The sequence below is a fragment of the Sceloporus occidentalis genome, unplaced genomic scaffold (assembly GCF_023333645.1).
Source record: "Sceloporus occidentalis isolate IW3139 unplaced genomic scaffold, rSceOcc1.0.p SCAF_8, whole genome shotgun sequence".
In the NCBI taxonomy this organism is placed as follows: Eukaryota; Metazoa; Chordata; class Lepidosauria; order Squamata; family Phrynosomatidae; genus Sceloporus; species Sceloporus occidentalis.
Genome location: NW_028316988.1, coordinates 30,502,446 through 30,517,013, shown reverse-complemented (window position 1 = coordinate 30,517,013; position 14,568 = coordinate 30,502,446).

The following is a 14,568-nucleotide window of genomic DNA, read 5'->3' as shown; positions in this document are numbered from 1 at the left end:
GATAGAATCATAGAGTTGGAAGAGACCACAAGGGCCATCCAGTCCAACCCCCTGCGATGCAGGAAATCCAATCAAAGCATCCCCAATAGATGGCCATCTAGCCTCTGCTTAAAGATCTCCAAGGAAGGAGACTCCACCACTCTCCGAGGAAGGAGTGTGTTCTACTGTCGAACAGCCCTTACTCTCAGGAAGTTCTTCCTAATGGAAGAGGTGGAATCTCTTTTCCTGTAGCTTGCATCCATTGTTCTGGGTCCTATTCTCTGGAGCAGCAGAAAACAAGCTTTCTCCCTCCTCAATATGACATCCCTTCAAATATTTAAACAGGGCTATCATACCACCTCTTAACCTTCTTTTCTCCAGGCTAAACATCCCCAGCTCCCTAAGTCGTTCCTCATAGGGCAAGGTTTCCAGACCTTTCACCATTTTAGTCGCCCTCCTCTGGACACACTTCAGTTTCTCAGTGTCCTTTTTGAATTGTGGTGCCCAGAACTGGGCACAATATTCCAGGTGGGGCCTGACCAGAGCAGAATACAATGGCACAATTACTTCTCTTGATCTAGACACTATACTTTTATTGATGCAGCCTAAAATTGCATTGGCCTTTTTAGCTGCCGCATCGCACTGTTGACTCATGTTCAACTTGTGGTCTACTTGGACTCCCAGATCCCTTTCACATGTAGTTTCATTCAGCCAAGTGTTCCCTCATCCTATATCTGTGCATTTCATTTTTCCGCCCCAAGTGCAGTACCTTACATTTCTTTGTGTTGAATTTCATTTTGTTAGCTTTGGCCCAGCTTTCTAGTCTATTCAGATCATTTTGAATGTTGATCCTGTCCTCTGGAGTATTAGCTATTCCTCCTAATTTGGTGTCATCTGCAAATTTGATAAGTATGCTCCCAATTCTGTCAATGGTTGACCGATAAATATATCGCTGTTTCGTGGATTTTGGATGTGATTGACGTCTATTGAATGTAATAGAAAACAGCAGCCAAGATGGTCAAAGCTTGGTAAACCAAGGGAGCATTCACACTCTTTTTTTTTTTTTTTTTTTTTTTTTTTTTTTTTTTTTTTTTTTTGTCCCGAGGAGATGTAGATCGCTGGGCTGATGCATATTGGGTTTGTTGCTCCCATTATGTTTTGGGTTCGTGAATCTCTTTGAGACACTTTAACCCTTTTGTTATTTACACATGGCATTGTTTTGGGTTAAAATACAGCTGCCACCCTTCCTTTAATGATATTAGGCAATCCAAATCGATTCGGAAGTGTGCGGATCAATGCACATCTTTCAGGAAAAATTTGGGAAAAAATAGTATCAAATATCCCAGGTTAAATGGGTTTATGGGGTGCATAACCCCATATGGGATGTGTGTAAACATCAAGGTTTCAAGCTGGATTCATCCCGGATTATTTTCATAGTGTGAATGGAACCAAGCCTTGATGAGGAACAATTGGGGGAACTGGGAATGTTTAGCTTGGAGAACAGAAGATGGAGAGGTGACAAGAGAGACCCATTTAAAAATATTTGAAGGGACATCACATAAAAGATGGATCTAGCATGTTTTCTGCTGCTCCAGAGACTGGAACATGAACCAATGGATTCAAATCGCAAGAAAAGCGATTCCATCTAAACATTAGAAAGAACTTTTTTACTGTAAGAACTGTTTTGACAGTGGAATGGAGTGTTTTAGAGGGCGGTCGACTTTCTTTGGAGGTCTTTCAACAGATGGCATGGGCATTGATAGCTGTGTCTTTCTGCATGGCAGCGGGTTGGACTGGATGATCCTTGGGGGTCTCTTCCAACTCTAAAATGTTTTTGATGTTTCTCTGGAAAATGCTTTTGGGGTTGCATATTTGGCGGTCACTGTGGTGGCTTAAATGCAAAGCCCAGAATTCTGTCTACATAACACAAACACACACACACGTTTGGGATTTGATGATATTCACTCCTCCAGAGGTGGACTGTGTGCACTGATTCAGGTTCACATAAGCATCAGAAAGTCAAATAAAAAATCTTGCACATTTTTGGGGTTAACAATACTGTTTCTCCCATGTGTTTCTCCATCTGTGCACCCATCCAGCGCTTCGATCATCATAGGTGACTTTATCTCTTGGGTTTCTGGGAGGAAGAAATGTTGCTTTTGGAAACCCAGCAATCCTCAATCGCAAGAAATCTTGACATTTGGGTTGCATCAACGCAAAAGTCTTTTGATTTCAATTGCAGCTGTATAATGTTGCCACTAGGTTGCAGTCTCTGCTGGCTTATTTTTCGATCCATTCTCGCTTAGATCGGTCTCCAAGGCTGCAGAACTAATGCAGTTTGACATCACTTTAACTATCATGGCTGCATTCCTATGGAATCTTGGGATTTGTAGTTTGTTATGCCACCCAGCCCTCTCTGACAGAGAAGGTTCAATGTCTCACAAAACGACCAGTTCCAGTATTCCATAGCCCTTGAGCCAGGGCAGTTAAAGCAGTATCAAACTGTGAAGTCGAAGGCTTTCATGGCCGGCATCCATAGTTGTTTGTGGGTTTTTGGGGCTCTGTGGCCATGTTCTAGAAGAGTTTCTTCCTGATGTTTTGCCAGCATCTGTGGCTGGCATCTTCAGATACAGTGGCCCCTTGGGATCCACTGGGGTTTGGTTCTAGGACCCTGCATGGATACCAAAATCCATGGATGTTCAAGTCCCATTACACACAGTGCCGTAATAAAATGGTGTTCCTTGTTATACAACAGCAAAATCAAGATTTGCTTTTTGGAATTTACTTTGTAAAAAAATATTTTCAAGCCATAGATGGTTGAATCTGTGGATACAGAGGGCTGACTGTACTACGCAACAATGTGTGTTGGGTGTGCAATGTGGAATTGTAAAGTTCTGATGTGTGTCGGGCTCTCTCTGTGCTCCAGCCCTTCCCAGCCAATGTCCTGACACACAGTAAGGAGTGCCCCTGGGCACATTGGTGCCCATTGCACATCTGGGCCATGGCACATTACTGGCTACCCTTGGGCAATGGACACCCATACACGCAAATGTCATGGTGGCCCTTAGGTGGATATGCACATTGCAGAATGGCACAGTACAATTTTGCACACTCGTAAGGCCATTGGTAGAGACGTACTTGCCAAGCCGAATGCCCGCCGGTGTCAGGATACACATGGGGGGAAAGAGAGATGTGAGCAATTGGACTGAGCCCTCCAGACAGCTTTGTTTTAATTGGGATTGTCTGGTCCTTGCAATGGCTGGGGCAGAAAGGAGCATGCTTTTCTGGGGAAACATTGGCATTGAGCGTTTGATCCTGACCTCCAGGGTTGTGTGAACGCAGTCGCACAATCGGCTTCAATAGCAGCAGCCACAGCCCATGTCTGGCCTGTGCAATTTGCATGCCTTTCATTAGCATATATTCAAATCAGGGCCTTTTCTTTCCCCTTCCTCATGCTCCTTGTGTGTTGTTTTACAACGCACCTGTTTGCTATGGCAACCGGCCGGCTTTGTGGAAAACCCCAGAGATGCCAGCAAGCGGTGTGAACAAGCAAGACCTCTGTGTGCATGCCTGCGCACAAGGAAAGGAATTATTCCTCCAGCCATGCAACTATTTATGCGTGCTCCTTGGCAAACTATAGCTTATTTTATGTATTAACAATTGTGTAAATGACCCCTTATTGTCATCTTTCAGAGTGGCACACAAATAAGGCAAGACCAAGCATTTGAACCTATTCCAGATTAGGCTTGCCATATCCCGCCTGGGGGCGGGACTTTCCCGGTTTGGGGTGGGGCCACACGGTCCCTCCCCAGTTTGGCCCCTCCCCCAGGACCTCCCCCCCCAGCAAGGCCCTGGAGGCAGCTCCAGCCCTCCCCATGGCTGTGTGCCACCCTCCCCGCCTCCCTGCCTGACTTAAGGCTAGAGAGCAGGTCTTAAAGACATCTTCCACTCAGAGCTATTGCCAGCCCACTTGGTATATATACCCTGCAAAAGGCATTACTTTCAGGTTACAGTGAGCAAAGAAAAAAAGGCCATCAATCGTTCCTGTTTCCCTGGGAGTCTAAATGCCTCATCTTTTAAATGTCTACCGCTCAGTATTGTTGTAATTCTTTATCACAGGGTCGTTTTTGAGGCCCTAAACACCTTTACTTGGAATATGCAAATTTCTCCCAAAGCTGACCATTGGGAAAGAAGCAATCAGCCCTCCACTTGGGTTGGTTTTCAATGGCTTGGAAGGAAGAGATTTTGCCTTGCAAGTTGCTGGTAAATAATAGAAGGCTTTGGGGTTGCAAAAGGCTGCAGAAATAGTTTGACCACCCCCCCTTAAACATCCATGGCTCAGTGCTATGGGATTCTGGGAATTGTAGTTTCTTGTGGCACCAGAGCTCTTTTGACAAAAGGAGACTGAATGGAGGCGTTGCCTGGCTGGGGGCAGAGCCTCTTGCCAGCAGTGAGAAGGCTGCGATGATGAGGAAAAGCAGGGGCTCCTCTGGTGGTCCTGGCCACTTCCCTTGGCTCCCTCCCTCCTCCTCCTCCTCCTCCTCCTCCTCTCAGAGCTCATTCACACTCCCTGGCTTTTCTCTCCCCCCCCCTCTGCACTTTGAGACCCCTTTAACTGCCAAAGCTCAATGCTCTGGAATTCTGGGGTCTGTGAGGCATTTGGCCTTCTCTGTCAGAGAGCTCTGGTGCCACAATAAACTACCATTCCCAGGATTCCATAGCACTGAGCCCTGGCAGTCCAAGCAGTGTGTTTTGGACACAGAGATCCTCCAAATGAATCCAGTCCCTAGCTTTTATATCTCTCTCACACACTGCAGGAATAATAACCCACTTTGAGACTGCTTTAACTCAATGCTAGGGAATCCTGGGAATGCGAGTGTTTGGGAGACATTGAGACTTCTCTGTCAGTGATGGCTCTGAGGCCACAATAGACTACAATTCCCAGGATTCCCCAGCACTGAGCAGTCTCAAACTGGACCATTTCCTCAGTGTGGATGCACCTGGGGAGGCATTCTGGGCACTGCAGTTCAACTACGTTTGGAGGGTTATGGGACTCCCTGTCAGAGATAGCTCTGGGGCCACAATGTACTACAATTCCCAGCATTCTCCAGCACTAACCCAGGACAGTTAAGTCACTCTCAAACTGGATTATTTCCTCAGTGTGGATGCAGCTTTGGTGAGGAACTCTGGGCATTTCAGTCCAGCATTGTTTTACTTCTGCAGTGTGTTTTGGACCAGAGACAAGGTGACCAGGCATCCTCCTCCTTTTCCAGGACATGTTCTCCATTTGGATCATGGCTAAGAAGCATGGATTTATAATTACATGGGTGTTTTTAGCTTTTATTTACATTTTTTTGCTTGGGTGCCCTACATTTTGGGGTGAGGGCATTGGTCACCTTGGTCAGAGAGCTTTCCAGGGGTTAACTGCCATTCTGCTGTGGTGCTGGAACAAACCACCATTCTCAGAATTCCATAGCATTCAGGCAAGACAGTTAAAGTGGTCTCAAACCAGATTATTTCTCCAGTGTAGATGCAGCCCAAGCCTTTTGCCTCTCTTATGCCTGAGATTTCAAAGCCCAGCCCTGGCACCACAACAAACTACAAATCCCAGGATTCTATAGGATGGAGTGATGAGAGTGAAAGCAGTGTGGCAGCAGCCTAAGTGTGCTTAATGCAGTTCTTAACATGGTGCACCTCTTGCCTACAGAGTCTCACAAGACTTTTTTGTTTAACAACTTGTACCCATTAACTCCATTTCATGTCTCCTTTATTTAGTGGGGAGGAATACAGACAAAACAAGTCAAAATGAAGAAAAACCAAAGTCCCTTGACCAAAGGGTTTGGTTGTGGAATAAGCCTCTGAAATATGCAAGAGGCAATGTTAAAATAAAGCCATGATCAATGCCCAAATGTGCTGTTTGGAATGGGGAGAGGGGGGTGGCCAGAAAGGGAAGTACATTTCCGTGATCTGTCTACGAATAATGTCAAAATGTCCTCCATTTTGATCATGCCTAAGAAACATGTATTTATATTAACATTTCTAAAAAAGCCTCAATTTTTTTGCATGTCCTCCATTTTTAAAAATGTGTCCTACATTTGAAAATGTTGTCCTGCATTTGTCCTACATTTGTCCCGGTTTGGAGGTCCTCACTTATGGCAACCCTATTCCAGATTGATACAGGAGAAGAATTTAAACAGGGTGAAAACCTATTGGACAAGACAATAAGTTAAAGGAGTTTCACGGCTATAACAATTGCTATATTTTTTTTCCTTCCAAGTATTGAAAATAGTGTCAAAACCACACATTAAATGTGATAGGAATCTTTCGTCCAACACAATCTGGGCTTTGTTGCTTATCAAATACTTGGCAGTTGGGTTTTTTGTCATAGGAAAGGTTCCTATTTCTGAAGAAATATATAACTGAGGCCCAGTGGGATTGGTCAGTTTGTTATAAGGATGTTAATAGCTGGCTATTTTGTCTTTATTAAGTTTTGGCAAAGAATTTCCAGACCTTTCTTCCCAGAAAGCAAATATTTCTGTGCAACTTGCCTGGTATCCACACACCTCAAAAGGATTATGTGCAATTATTCTATAGGGTTTTGTGTGGGTTTTGCTCAAAAGCCCGTTTCCAGCCATACGTGTTTTTCACGCAAGATTTCTGGATCTTTAGGTTTTTTGCACAATGAAATCTTACACACCTATAGTTTGCCACAGAAAACAGCAGTCTTGCACAAAAAACCATGTGTGTGAATTGTTGTGTGCAAAAGTGCTGGTATTTTGCGCATGTTATCCCCCCCCCCCCCCCCCCGGTACAAGATTCTTTTATGTAGAGAATGGCAAATGTGTACCAAAAAACCGCACATTTTGCTATCTGGAAATGGGGTTCTCAATTGTCATACAAATTCTCTTACAAACTCCCCACATTTCCTGAACCACTTCTAGATGTGCAAACATCAGGTGTGAACTACGCAACAATCTCACCACTGCATTTTTCATCTACCCATTTAATGCATTTGCCATTATACCTATTTGAACAACAGAACAGCTGGGATTCTGGTTCAGAAATTGTCGTCGCAGTTGTGTGCCTTCAAGTCCTTTCGGACTGGGTTTTCTTGGCAAGATCTGTTCGGAGGCGGGTGTGCCTTGGCCATCCTATGAAGCTGAGAGAATGTGACTTGCCCAGGGTCACCCTGTGGGTTTCCATGGCCGAGCTGGGATTTGAACCCTGGTCTCCAGAGTCATAGTCCAGTGCTCAAAACACTACACCACATTGGCATTCATTACTTATTTACTTATTGTATGGTGACTTTTTCCTAGTAGGGACCCAAGGCGGCTCACAAATAAAAATGTTTAAAACTCAGTAAAATTCAAAACAATTAGAACCATCTACACACAATATAAATATATAACTTCATAAATGGAAAGAGCAATGTTGCAATGTTGGTGTTCACCGCGCGGCTGCCATGACGTGACAACCCTGTGCGCTATGGTTGGCAGTGGAGTGACTAATGTGTCCCAGCCTGATGTGCGATGGGCACTCATTTATTTTTATTTCTATTCCGCCTTCCTCCCAGGACTCAAGATGGCACCCCTGGGTTCCTAATGCATCCTGAGGACATCTAGTCGCTGGTTAGGAGGTGCCAGGGCACAAGGGGCACATCCCCAATGCCCATCAGACATGCCCAACATGTGCCAGAAGTGTCTGAAGTGTCACTCACCCAGTCTCAATGGGTACTAAAACATCGTGAAACGGGGACAGATGGCACTTACAGCACCAGCCATTACGATAGGCCTGCCCTTGCTAACCAAATCTTCCTCCCTCCCGACTGCATGGCCTATCTTGCTAACTGCACGTCCCTAAGAGCTGGAGTAATTCCTCATTAGCATATATTTCAGCCTGCCTGCAATTTGAACAAGAGGCGAGAAAGGAAGAAGGGTGCTTTCTTTGGAGTCTGGCATATGGCCCCCGAGAGAGAGGCAAAGATCATAGAGCCATATAATCTTATAAGGTGGAAGGGGTCCCCATGGGATCATCCAGTCCAAACTCCTGCCATGCAAGGAGACATGACTAAAGCACTCCCGAAAGATGCCCAGCCGGTTTTTGTGGAAAGAGAAGAGTCTCGAAAGTCCTGGTCCAACACTCAAACCATTTTATTGTTATTGTTATTGTTATGTCCTTTTCCAAAACTGGGACTCAGAGCGGCTTACAAGATTAAAAACAGTAACACCACTGTGCCTCTCATAGGGTTTTGTTGGCAACGTTTTATTCAAAGTGTGTGCGCATCCTTGCTTTCCTTTGAGGCTGAGAGAGTGTGACTCACCCAAGGTTACCCAGTCGGTTTAAGTGGCTGAGCTGGGATACAAACTCTGGTCTGGGGATACTTTATCTGGAAATCCTGCACTTCGGACCGGGTTGGATTCAATGACATCCAGTTCTATGATCCTATGATTCTAGGGCCTGGTTTCTTTGGAGGAGGTTTGCCTTTGCCTTCCTCTGAGGCTGAGAGAGTGGGCCTTGCCCAAGATCATCTAGTGAGTGTCCAAGGGATTTGAACCCAATACTCAGTCCATTACACCACACTGTTGTCGTTGTTGCTGTTGTTTGTGTGCATTCATGTCATTTCTGACTTATGGTGACCCTAAGGCCAGGAGGGGTGAATAAATGAGTATTTTAGGTGCCAAGTTTCAAGCTGGGAATCAAACCCTGGGCTCCAGAGTCCTAGTCCAGTGCTCAAACCACTGCGCCAGCCCAAACTGGCTGTTCAAGATAAAATAAAATGTTAGCACGTATTAACAAGGGTCGCTTTGAGTAGTTTCCAACGGATGGCAACCATATTGTGGGGGTTTCTTGGCAAGTTTCCTCAGAGGGGTATGTGTGTGTGTGTGTGTTTGCCAGGGCCATCTTCTGAGGCTGAGAGAGTGTGACTTGCCCAAGGGTTTACATGGCCAAGCCAGGATTCAAACCCGAGTCTCCTAGGAATGAGAGACTTCCAAGTCCCCAGGCCTTCAAGGCGTCAGTCACAGTCAGCCCTCGCCACATTTGCAGCACTGACTTTTGTGGATTTGAGATTTGGTGTGTTCTCCTTTGTGGTCGCTGTGAATTCGCGCAAACGGCCTTCCTCCTGCGCCCAAGCCGCTTGGAACCTTCTGGAATCGCTAGGCAGATTTTGGTGGGAGCTCTGCCCACATCTTCTTTCACCGCTAGCATTCTCGCTCTTTTACCTCAGTTTTGGTTTACGTCACAATCTGGTTTTTCAACTATTCTTCTGTCTTTTCCTACTGGCTGCACAGAGTTTTAACAGCTTTGACTCTTCGACTACAATTCCTGATATCAACCCTAGTCTCCCAGAATGGCCTTCTTTGGTCCAAAACACACGGTAGAAATAATCCGGTTTGAGACCTCTTTCACTGCCCTGACTCAGTGCTAGGGGATTCTGGGAATTGTAGTTTTGGGAGACATTATCCTTCTCTTTCAGAAAGCTCTGGTGCCACAATAAACTACAATTCCCAAGATTCCTTAGCACTGAGCCAGGGCAGTTAAAGTGGCCTCAAGATGGACTATTTCTGCAGTGTGTTTTGGACCTTTGTTTGGGCGAAAGTCACAACGATATACTTGTGTCCGTTGCAAAGCCTTTACTCCTCAGGCCAAGAACAACCAAGAGTCTAGGGCTGCATCCACATGGCAGAAATAACCCAGTTTGACATCACTTTAACTGCCCTGGCTCAATGCTATGGAAGTCTGGGAACTGGAGTTTCTTGTGACCCCAGAGAGGACAAGAGGTTAGCCATAGAGTTGTACTGGAGGACCTAGAGTTTCCTAGAGGGAACACTCCTCTGGGCATTTGTAGGTCCTCCAGTGAAACTCTATGGTTAACGTCTGGCGGAGAATGACCATACAGTTGCACTGGAGGACCTAGTTTCCTAGAGGAAACACTCCTCTGGGCATTTGTAGGTCCTCCAGTGCAACTCTATGGTTAACGTCTGGCGGAGAATGACCATAAAATTGCACTGGAGGACCTAGAGTTTCCTAGAGGGAACACTCCTCTAGGCCCTCCAGCTTTTGCATCTCCCTTTAGGCCTTGATTATCTATTATTGATTACTTGATGGCCATCCAGAGGCTCCGAGCACCAAGAAAAGGAACCAACTTTTAAAATCTGAATTTCTTCCCTTAAAACCGTACTGAGATCTCCTCCAATCCCATTCTTTTGGACTAGGATTCCAATACTTAAACCTCTCTTTAGGTATTGATTATCCTTATATCCTTATTCTTATTATTAAATATTATAAAATTATTTTAAAAATTATTATTATTATTAATGCAATAAATACAATCCCCCCCGCCGTCCTTCCCTTTTCCAAAGTTCTGCCTCCTGGAATACATTGAAATAAGACACCTTTAAAAAATCAGAATAAATGACGTCTTTAATTTAGAGACATAAATAGGAATGAATGTGTGTGTGTGTGTGTGTGTGTTTCTTGCTTGTGTGTCCCCCCATCTCTTTTGGGCAATCCTCATATAGATTTATCAGCATGAATGATCATCATTGGGGGGGGGAGAATTTATATATTCTTCGATTTATTGACATTTTGTACAGCGCTGTGTACATCTAAAGTGCTTCATAAATAAACTTTAATAATAATAATAATAATAATAATAATAGCCTTCTCCAATCCGAACGGGGGCCCCCTCCCTCCAAAAAATAAAATAAAATCCACCCCAAGAAGAGATGCTGAGGAAGAAAATCTTTGGTGGGGAGGTTAAGTCCTGTCTCCCCCTCTTTGGCATCTGAGCATCCTTCGGCATCCATTCCTGCATCCTTGGAAAAGTGGTACCCAAATCCCAGAGGATGCAGGCAAGGATGCTTTGCCGAAGGAAAAGAAGGATGCTCCAATGCCAACCAGCCTTTTAAATCCAGTTCTTGGAAAGAGATCCCCCCCTCACACTTTAACATTTTAAAAATTTTATGTATACACACACACACAATTTTTCACACTAAATGGCCATGTGTATGTATGTGTGCAGATACACACACACACACACACACACACATATAATATTCTTTCTTTTAAACTGCCATGTACATGTGTGTGTACAAATGTGTGTGTGTGTGTGTGTGTGTGTGTGTGTATACACAGACACACACATATATTCTTTCCACTTAACTGCCATGTGGATGTTTACATATACATATACACATATATAATATATATTCTTTCCAATAAATATCATAGAATCATAGAATCATAGAATCGTAGAGTTGGAAGAGACCACTAGGGCCATCCAGTCCAACTCCCTGCCATGCAGGAAATCCAATTCAAAGCATCCCTGACAGATGGCCATCCAGCCTCTGTTTAAAGACCTCCAAGGAAGGAGACTCTATCACCTTCCGAGGAAGTGCATTCCACTGTCGAACAGCCCTTACTGTCAGGAAGTTCCTCCTAATGTTCAGGTGGAATCTCTTTTCCTGTAGCTTGCATCCATTGTTCCGGGTCCTGTTCTCTGGAGCAGCAGAAAACAAGCTTGCTCCCTCTTCAATATGACATCCTTTCAAATATTTAAACAGGGCTATCATGTCACCTCTTAACCTTCTTTTCTCCAGGCTAAACATCCCCAGCTCCCTAAGTCGTTCCTCATAGGGCATGGTTTCCAGACCCTTGTGTCCAGAACTGGACACAATATTCTAGGTGGGGCCTGACCAAAGCAGAATACAGTGGCACTATTACTTCTCTTGATCTAGACACTATACTTCTATTGATGCAGCCTAAAATAGCATTGGCCTTTTTAGCTGCCGCATCACACTGTTCACTCATGTTCAACTTGTGGTCTACTTGGACTCCTAGATCCCTTTCACACGTAGTTTCATTCAGCCAGGTGTCACCCATCCTATATCTGTGCATTTTATTTTTCCGCCCTAAGCGCAATACCTTATATTTCTCTGTGTTGAAGTTCATTTTGTTAGCTTTGGCCCAGCTTTCTAGTCTATTCAGGTCATTTTGAATCTTGATCCTGTCCTCTGGGGTATTAGCTATTCTCCCTAATTTGGTGTCATCTGCAAATTTGATAAGTATGCTCTCAATTCTGTCATCCAGGTCATTGATAAAGATGTTGAATAACACTGGGCCCAGGACAGAGCCCTGTGGGACCCCACTGGTCACTTCTCTCCAGGATGAAAAGGAGCCATTGTTGAGCACCCTTTGGGTGTGTGTGTGTGTGTGTGCGCGCACACACACACACACACACACATATATATTCTTTCCACTTAACTTACGTGTGTGTGTGTGTGTATAGACATATAGACATAGACACTTAAATGCCATGTGTATGTGTGAGTACAGACACATATACATATATACAAATAATTCTTTCCATTGTACACAGATACACACACACAATTCTTTCCACTAAACTGCTATGTATGCGTGATTGTGGGTGATTTCCACTAAACTGCCTTGTGTATGTGCTTCTATATCCTAAATACCATTTATATGGCTTTTCTATGGGGACAAAGGTGTTTTAGTTATACTTTTTGACTTTTGCATTTTTATGTCATTTTTATACTGTTTTTAGTGAGGTGGTTTTAATGATTTTTAAACACTTTGGTTGCCAAGTTTCTATCTGTGAGCTGCCTTGGGCCACTTTCTGGGAGAAAGATGACATCCATATACACATGTGTGTGTGTGTGTGTGTGTGTGTACACACACACAAACACACATACATATATATAAACACCCACCCACACACACACACCTATATATACATGCACACACTCACATATATATATATATATGCATATACATATACACATGCACACATACATGCACACAAACATATATGTGTGTGTGTGTGTGTGTGTGTACTCTCACATCCACCCACACATCCACCCACACACATATACATCCACACACACATAAATACACATACACACTGTATGCATATACACACACACACATATATACACATCCAGACATATATGCGCACACACACATATATGCACACACATACATATTACACACATACATACATACACATGTACACTCACAAACACATACATACGCATACACATATAAACATACACAAGTATATACACACAAAAATATATACATGCACGTTTACACATACACACATATATACAGTATATACACATTCACATACGTATACATCCACATCCACATCTACACACACATAAATACACAAACATACTCACACACACATGTATGCATACACATATACACACAAACATATACATACAGATACACACCCACACATATATATACACACTCACAAACATATATATATATATATATATATATATATATATATATATACGCACACACACACATACACACATATAAACATACACAGGTATATACACACAAACATATACACACGCACATCTACACACACACACACACACACACACATATATACACACACTCACATACCTATACATACACATCCACACACACACACATATGCATATTCACATATGTATACATACACACACACATACATATGTTTACAAACACACACACACATTTTATTTCTACTGAACTGCCCTCCCCAATTTATCCCCAGTTCCTGCCTCCTTTTGCAGACAATTGACTTGGAAAACTGCAAGATCTCCCCAGCAGATGATGATGATGATGATGCTCTTTCTCAGAGGAAGCCTCTCTTTGGCTTGCAGGACACATTGGTCTCTGCTTTGGGGGTAAAGGGGGGAGGAGAGAGGAATCCCAAACAGGGACCCCCCTCCAGCCCCCCTTCTTCTTCTCTTTCTTCTTCTTCTCCTCCTTCTTCTTTTTCTCCTTCTTCTTTTCTGGACTTGCTGCTGGGAAGCAGTGAGAGAGGGAAAGAAAAGGGGAAAGGGATTCCCCCATTTAAAGTTTCCTCTCCCTTAGAGACCCTCCAACCAAGCAAAGGTAACAGAAGAGGCAGAGATAGATAGATGGATAGATAGATATTGAATATATTAAATATTAAGTAATATTGAATATAGTCATATATATATATATATATATATATATATATATATAGATTGAATCATATTTACTATGTAGATAGATAGACAGATAGATATTGAATAATATTGAATATATATATATAGTGAATAATATTAAAGAGTAAATATAGACATAGATATATAGAAATATATATTAAATCATACTGAATAATACTGAATATATATATATATATATATATATATATATATATATAATATTGAAGAGTGAATATAGACATAGATATATGGAAATATATATTGAATCATATTGAATATACATATATAGAAATATATATATTGAATATAGATTTATAGAACTATATATATTGAATCATATTGCATATGGATAGATATATAGAAATATATATTGAATCATATTGAATATAGATTTATATATATATATATATATATTGAATCATATTGAATGTAGATTTATAGAAATATGTATAGCAAATCATTGAATAGTGAATATATGTATATATAATATTGAATATATAATGAATAATATTGAAGAGAATATATAGATATATAGAACTATTGAATCATATTGAACAGTGAATACGTATATATAAATATATATATAGAATAA